Source organism: Nomascus leucogenys, chromosome 12 (assembly GCF_006542625.1).
Source record: "Nomascus leucogenys isolate Asia chromosome 12, Asia_NLE_v1, whole genome shotgun sequence".
NCBI classification, from domain to species: domain Eukaryota; kingdom Metazoa; phylum Chordata; class Mammalia; order Primates; family Hylobatidae; genus Nomascus; species Nomascus leucogenys.
Genome location: NC_044392.1, coordinates 30,554,135 through 30,562,375, shown reverse-complemented (window position 1 = coordinate 30,562,375; position 8,241 = coordinate 30,554,135).

Sequence of the window (8,241 nt, the reverse complement as noted above, 5' to 3'; positions counted from 1 at the left end):
ACGTGAGGGAGAGAGGGAAGAGTGTCCTCTTTTCATCTTCCATCCTTGCATCCCCAAGTTCCAGTGACCTTGGCAGGTGCTGCCATGGGTTTTAAAGTGGCTTGCACCCATGAAGCAGGGGGGGGCCGCAGGGGAGTCATCCACTCTTACCCACGTATGCCGTTTCCCCTGCTGTCAGTAGTCTTGGCGTTCCCTAGATCACATTTATGCTATGGATATTAATATAGCCTTTATCCATGAAACAGGAAGCTTGGGCTTGGCTTAATCAGCAGGAATGAGCCACACTCACCTGTGCTGTGCCTTTTAACCTCTGTTGCTATCTGCCTCTGGATTCCTCAGATCCAGTTTTCTTCCTAGGGCTTTGACTCAACACTTGGAACTGAGTCTGGGACAAGAATGTATCTTGGGGGGTTGCATGGATTCCTTATCATAAGCCAAATGCTAAAGTGAGGCTGTGGAATTAAGTCCTCCTACAACAAGGGAGAGGAAAAGATGTCTTGTGACACACCCAGATAACTGGTGGCTGTAGTTACACTTGCTGGGATTTGGGTGCATGATGCTCGGCTTTGGTTAGCTCCCTTGGTCTTACTGTCCCCAAAAGAAAACCTCCAAATCTGGGACATCCTACTTATTCCCATCAGCTGGCAGGATTTGCAGGATAATTGCTCAGAACTAGACTTTTTATCCAGATTTCTATGTTACCCATCCCTTTTGTTCTTTCTGAGCTGCAGCCAGGGATTGCTTGTTGGTTCACAGAAGCAAGCAGGGTTAGTCTAAAATATAGGCAAAAACTCAAAAACAACTAATGAGTTTAGAATTTAGTGACAAATGTATGATAAGTTTTGGAACATAATTTCTGTCTCTCCAGTCCTCATTTTTGTTAAGAAACAAATAATCATAGGAATTAGTTGTTTAAATAGATGTTAGTGTTATAATTGGCCTGATTATTTGCATAAAGTGCAGCAAGAATAATTATTTTTATATAGGCCTTTTAGATTGGCTTTGATGGAAGTCTGTTCCACAAGGAGTCTCAGATAAGACCTTTTAAAACTGAGCCCATCCATGGGTTTGTATCCTTAAACAGCTGTATGTTGGGTGATCCTCTCCTCTTAAGGTATCAAGATAAACTTAGAGCTCCTAGGCCTGTTAGAAAGTGACATTCTTTACTGACCACAGGTCAGGAACCCTGTACAGGGACTGTGTAGACAAGGGTATGAGGCCAGTTTCCCCACTGGGCTTTTATTGGCTCTGTCAGTTGAGATTAACTCCTTAAAAGGAAGCATACCCTTCCAGTCAAAGCCTTGGTAAAATAACCACTTTCTCCAATGGAAAAAAATGGATTCTTATTGCATGGATGCAAACAACTATATTGCCATAAGTTAAGAATACTCACAGATAGGTTCTAAATTCTGGAGGAACTGGGCAGAGAGAGAGAAACAAACATGCTCCAAATTTTGATAATAGCAGTTTACCTTCCTTAATTATTAAAGGCCATAAATAGCTCAAAATAAGTTTCCTTGACTGAAAAACAAAACAAGGGTCATCAGTATTCCAAGCAAAAGTCAAAAAGGTTGCTTCAGCTTTCTCAGTTCAGTCCATTTAGTTAACTCTTGTTTTGCTTGATATTTGTGAACATTTCAGCTCTTTATGAGTCCTGTACATTTTCTTTTATTCCAATGTTACAATCTCTAAAGTTATCAGAAATCTGTTTTTGAGAGCACCTGTTAAAGTTCTATAGCTTATTATAAACAATCTTTTGAAAAGGACTAAAACAAGACAACAATTATCTGTGAATAACAAAATGTCCAGGGTAGTTACAGTTAAAAACAAAATTGACAAAGAAGTTTGGTTATCTCCATGGTTTACAATAACAGCACAACCTTAATATGACTGATAGCATACACTTAGACATTAGAATTTTAGAAATCCCATACAATATTGGAACATATATTAGCATTATTTACCAAGATATAACCTAAAGAAGACTGAACATCATTTTGGCAATACCATGTACCTAAACATGTCAAATAATCCTGTTTACTTCTCTTTTCTGGACATTCTAGGCCCTCTGAACTATCCAAAGAGTTAGGTGTCAGGAAAGACCATTTTGAAACTGAAGTTTGATTTTGGGAAGCCTATTAAATATGTTTAAAGCACTTGATATTATGAAATAGAATTCCAGGTTACCGTAAATTATTTATTCTGCCAAAATGATACTGAGAAATTTTAAAGAAGCAAAACCTTTTATAACCCTTTGAATTTAGTCAATATGTTCACATAAAAAACCTCTTCTGCAAGATTAACTTCTGCGATGCTTCTACCACTTGTTTGAACGTTCAACTTTTCCTATCCAACTCAAAAGAATCCTTTAACCCAAGGCAAAAGTTTACATTTCCATGCCTTCTTATAACCTTTTACTAAAAAACACATTTTACTGTTCTTACGCATCTTGCGTGTAAATCTATTTTTAGATTACATGACATAATGGTAACTCCTGGCAATTTTTAACTTTAATGTAAAACCTGCTAAATTGCTTTGTGTGGTAAGTGCTCCCAAGGTTTGCCTTCTTAATCTAGGGTGTGTTTAGTTCCATATATCCCCAGGCCCTACCAATTGTGAAGCAGGCAAGACAGACAGGTCTCAAAACCCAAAAAACAGTTTGTAACCTCAAAAAATTTAGCAAACCTTGCATCTGACCTGCATTTTACCATAGTCCTTAGGGCTGTTTTTATTTCTTAAAGATTAAAGTCAAGTGAACTGAACGGTACCAGAAATTTTATCTTTCCTTTAAAAACTATTAGATTCAAGTGTTTGTCCTTCTTTGAGCCAGATTAATTAGAGCCCTTTTTACAGACATCATACACAGTACACAAGCAGACAAGTAGAAGAAAACCCAGTCACTGGGTGGGTACCTTTAAGAGACAAGGCTAGGAAAACGTGCAGACATCAAATCAGAAAGGGCTCATCCCCTAAGGCAGGATTGCTAAGCGAAGCCTTGCTAAGCAGTGGTTACCAGCCATGCCCTCAGGATGTAAAACAAAATGGAGGCTTGATTTCACAACAAAAGCTTTGCAGAAAACATAAACGGTGATACCTGTGGTGCCTGGCCTAGTGAAAAAATGTCTTCTAAAAGAAAAAAAAACCTGAAAGTTAGCTGCTGATGGAGTGGGGAAGAGAAAAGAAAAAAAGTTTTAAAATGCCTGGGAAAGACCCTCTTATTCTTACACAACTGGTTCCTCCACCAGGAGAAAAGCTTAATTACTGTCCAATGGAGTAAAGCCCCTTAGTGGGGGAAAGTGAAGGCTTTGGTGGTGCATGGTGGAAAACAACAGCCAGCTGGCTGTACAGGACACTTGGGCCATGTGTTCCAGCCCCAGAAGGGAGGGGAGAGCAGCGGGGAGCTGCTGCTTGCTGGTCAGTCCCAAAAAAGGAAGGAAAAGGCCTGGGAGCAATGGAGGATTGGGGAATGGTTTCCCCTACCCTCAGAAATTTGCGGATAAAAGGCGTAGAACCAATGGTGAGAGGTTTTGAGTCCCCAGTTCATTCGCCACTTCTCAAGCCCCACGTTGGGTGCCAAAAATGTTGTAGGACTTTTCCTTAGTTCAGCTAAAGATGGGGTTCTTTGTCCCACAGCCACAAAAGTTCAGGCTCTCAAACAATTTGAATGGTGAGTAAGACAGGGTTTTATTGGGTGAAAGGAAGAAAAAAAGGAAACAGAGACTCTCTACAAGGACAGAGTCCCCTGCTAGAGTGCTTCCCACCTGGCCATTCGAATTCCAGGTTCCACACAGGAAGAGGAAGGGCCAGGCTCCTCCCCACTGCAAATGGTGCAAATTTTTGAGGCTCCATCCCTGTGTGCATGCTGGTTGGAGTTTTTCTGGGGACCTCCTCGCACCTGGCTGTCTCGATGCTACTCCACTATTGCCTCTCCAGCCTCTAATAGTTAAAATTCCATCCTTCCTACAATGCCTAGGTCAAATGTTGTTCTCCCTCAGGCTTTCCTGAGTCCCTCCAGCCAAAAATAGTCTCCTCTGCTTCTGTATTACCAAACCATTTTGTTTTAACTCTGCAATAATGTTTACCCTCTTGCCTTCTACTCTTAGGTTACTTTTGTAGTCTCTAGAAAAGTTACCTCACCTTTCTGGGACTGAGTTTTCTCATCTCAGCATATAATAGAGGGAAGATAATGACTAAAGTCTATCAAATCCAATATTCTATAATCCTAATTCATCCACTGTCAATGCTTTTATGATCGTTAAATTGAATGTCATTTTATCATGGTAACTGACACTAATGGCAAGATGACAATTTTGTACCTAATAGCCACATTGCCACTCTTTAGTATTGTAAAAAGTAAAGTAGAGGTTCCTCTTCAAAGACTTTCCTTCTTATCTGATTAGGAATAAGTAGTAACTTCCCTTAAAAGCAAAATTTATTCGAAGACCTATACTAACATTCTTAAATATCTGCTAGCCATAATAAAGAAATCAATGTACTTTATGTTCTTAGCTCTTACAATTTAGCCTAAATATTTGCCTTGGCATGCTTATACTATTCCAAGCAAGCATTAGGTCATAGCCTGTTTCTCTTCCTTATTTGAAGGTGTTTTTACTTTTCTCAACATTCCACAAGTTACTTCCCCCTTCCTTTGTTCTCCTCTGCCTTTGCCTCTTTTAAAAAGTTCTAAGTTGCTAGCCAATCGGGACAAATACAGAATGTGAGGTCCCACTCCAGCCAATGGTAACCAGACACAGCAGTAAGGTGGACATGTCAACTTATAAATGACCCTGTCTCCGTTGTTTGGTGTACTGTCATGGCAAAACTGCTGGCAAGTGTACCCTTTCTGCAGAAAGTATAAAAATGGCCTTGCTGAGGAAATTAAATTTATGTTCAAGTGCTATTTCTTTACAGCACCAAGGAACAAGCATTTCAAATAATTTGGTGGCCTGTAGGGTGATACATTCTCATCTGGAGACAGTCTCCAGTCCTCTCTTATGAAGAAGCATGGTCCTCTGCCTCTCTGCAGTGGCCTCAAGGATAAGGACTCAAGACCCACCCGGTGTGATGAATAAACCCAGACTCTCACCAACACACACACACACACACACACAAATAAAAGAAAAGAAAAAAGAAAGACAACAACAACAATAAAAACTGGCTGGCAACCTGGAATAAAGGATCCTCACATAGCACATGAACGAAGAAACTCTGTACACACACAAGAAAAAAAAAAAAAAAGAAAAGCCAGTAAAGTATTTCCTTAGTCGTCAAAACTAAAGAAAAAGCCGCAAGGCAGTAAAGCATTCCTTAATTAAGACATTCCAGAAAAAGGGAAACCACAATGGGGGTAAAGCATTCCTTAGTCAGGACTAAGGAAAGAAAGCCGTGGGGGGGAGGGGTGGTGGTGAAGTATCCCTTAGTCACGATATCTTAAGAGGTTAAAAAGAAGTAAGAAATCCCCATTAAGAAAGAAGTTGAACTTCAGAAAGAAGTGAAAAATGCCCATGGGGGATTGAACCTCAAAAAGAAGTAAGAAATTCCCATTGAGAGGAGGTTGAACCTCAAAAAAAAAGTAAGAAATCCCCATTGATAAGAAGTTGAATCTCAAAAAGAAGTGAGAAATCCCCATTGGTGGGGGGGTTGAACCTCACAAAAACCTCTGGCAGTAAAAAAAATTATATATATGTATATATTCAAAATTCTCCTTTTCCCTCTTCTCCCAGAAAGAAAAGGCTAAGTTCCACTCCTGCCGGTTGCTCCCCTAGGGGAAAGGAAAGGAGAAAGAGCAAAAACAGCAAGTGCGACACCAGACAGCCAGGCACACCAAGAGTTAAGCCCCTCTCCCCAGCCAGGCTCTCTGTGAAAAAGAGGGCAGGGACTGGCGCCAGGAGGAGAGTGTGGGGGACTGCCTGGGGCCAGGACTGCAGCTGTGCAAATCCCACCCAGCCCGAGAAATTAAGTGTAGGAAGAAAGAGGAAAAAAAAGTAAAAAGGGAAATCGGAAAACAAATAAACAAACAAAAACAGAAGAAACAAATGGCAGCATGTGCGCAGGGGTGGGGCCCATGCCATGGCCTGGCCCTGCCGGTGGTGGGAGCCAGAGAACTCAGGAGGGGAAAAGGAAACAGGGGATGACAGAGAGAGAGAGAGGAAAATAGAGTGCAAATGAGAGAGAGAGATAAATAGATGGAAAGAGTAAGTAAGAGAGAAACTGCAAGAGACAGAAATCAAAGAAAGACACAGAAGGTGAAACTATGAAAAGAAATAGTGTAAAAGGAAGGCAGAAAGTTAAGGCATGTTGAAGATTGTGAAAGTCGTAAGAAAACATATGAAAAGGAATTTATGCAAGAAATATTGTATAATTTAAAAAGTAAGTAGGCCTCCTGAATGTAAAATTATTTAAAAAACAGTTTATTTACAAGGTATGTAAGAAAAATAAAATATACTTTTAATAACAGGGTTATAAGGAGGCATAAAAATATAGATTTTTACGTACATTAAAAAGTTAAAAATATGTATTTGTTTTAAAAGTTTAAGCAAGTTTTAAAATGTTAATTGTAAAGGAAATTCTGTGTGTAAACATAATGGCTAAAGTTAAAGAGGTATCATCCAGTATTTCTGTGAACTGGGCATTAAAATAAAAGCACAATAGATTTTTCTTAAAGCACTAACCTGCTCTTTAACAAAAATTATAAAATGTTAAAAAGAGTCTATAAAAGTCTTACCTTATAGTCAGACATTAAAAATAGATTAAATAATGTCTACAAGATTTTATTCAAATTAAGCTTAACATTAATAGCACATTAATATACAAGTCAAATTTAACTTATCTGGTATAAAATCACACAAAAAACACTGTTGAATATAAAATGGTGTTTAGCTTTCTTAAGGCCCAAAGGTGGCTGGGTAAGTCACAAGGCTCCTCATCCCCAAGGCCACAGCGCACAGGGGCAGTGAAGGCCACAAGAAGGCCAAGACCTTAAGAGAGGGCAAGGCCACGGCATCCCCTGGGCAGTGCTGAGCAAGGATGGAGCAGGAGGTGTCACCATGAGGCCTCAAGCCCCAGGATATGCAGCAGAAATTACATACTTTATTTATCTTCCACTTTCCCTTCCCTCAGAACTGAAAGTATTTTAGCACAAGTACCATTCCTAGAATTTCCAGTACACCAGCACCAGCCTGAAAACCATGTTCTCATCAAAAGATAGAAAGAAAAAAACTCAAGCCAGCCTGGGAAGGACCCTATTTTATGCTGTTAACCACTGAGATTGCTGTCCACACAGCTGAGAAAGAATGGACCCACTATACTTGAGTCAAGAAAACATCTTCCTCTTCAGAATCATGTTACTGTACTAAGACCAAGCCCTACTAAGTTAAAGTTAAAGAAAGCTTAATTTTCATATACCTTCTATATTTCTTCCTTTCCTTTCCTTATTGTTACTAGCTTTTTTGTTATTAATGTCACCAAGTCTGACTCACCTCAGACCATTACCTTTAATGCTTGCTCTGTCATACCTTGTGGAGATGTAAAAGATCAATGACAGCTAACCTTTTCACACAAATATTTATGACCCGGCTCTCTACTGGACACAGTTACCCCTAGCACTCATCATTGTGATCACCTGCAGCCAAGACACTGATTTTCTGCTCCTGCAGCCGGGCAATCTTGTAGTAAATAGGACTACGTCCTTTAAACTACTTAGGAGCGAAGTTGGACTTCCACAAGAAAGGTTTGTGCAGATCTAAAACCCCTCATCTATTTCACTAAAAGGACTATCCCTTCTAACTGGCAGCCTTATCTATGAAACCCTGTCCTTCTCTTTGTCACCACCTCCACCTTAGTTAACTCTAGACCAGCCCTTAGTCGCTTCTATGGTATGAAGATTGACATAAATGGAAAAGACTCCTAAGTATTTTTAAAGTATGCATTATTCTCCCATCTTTCCCTTCTTCAGTAGCCTCAGTTCTAGATCCCACACCGGTTCCTCCTACATCTAATAATAAAACTAAGGTGTCTGTTGTAAAAATAAGAGATCTAAGACAGACCTTAGCCATCAAGACAAAAATATCAAGACGCAAATGCCTGGCTGGAATGAATTAAATATTCCATTCGCACTTTAAACAGAAGCGATTATTATGCTTGTAGGCATGGTAAGCCAGAGGCCCAGATTGTCCCCTTTCCACGCGGATGGTCTCCTTGTCAACCAGATATGGACTGTATGGTGGCTCTCTTTCAGAATCC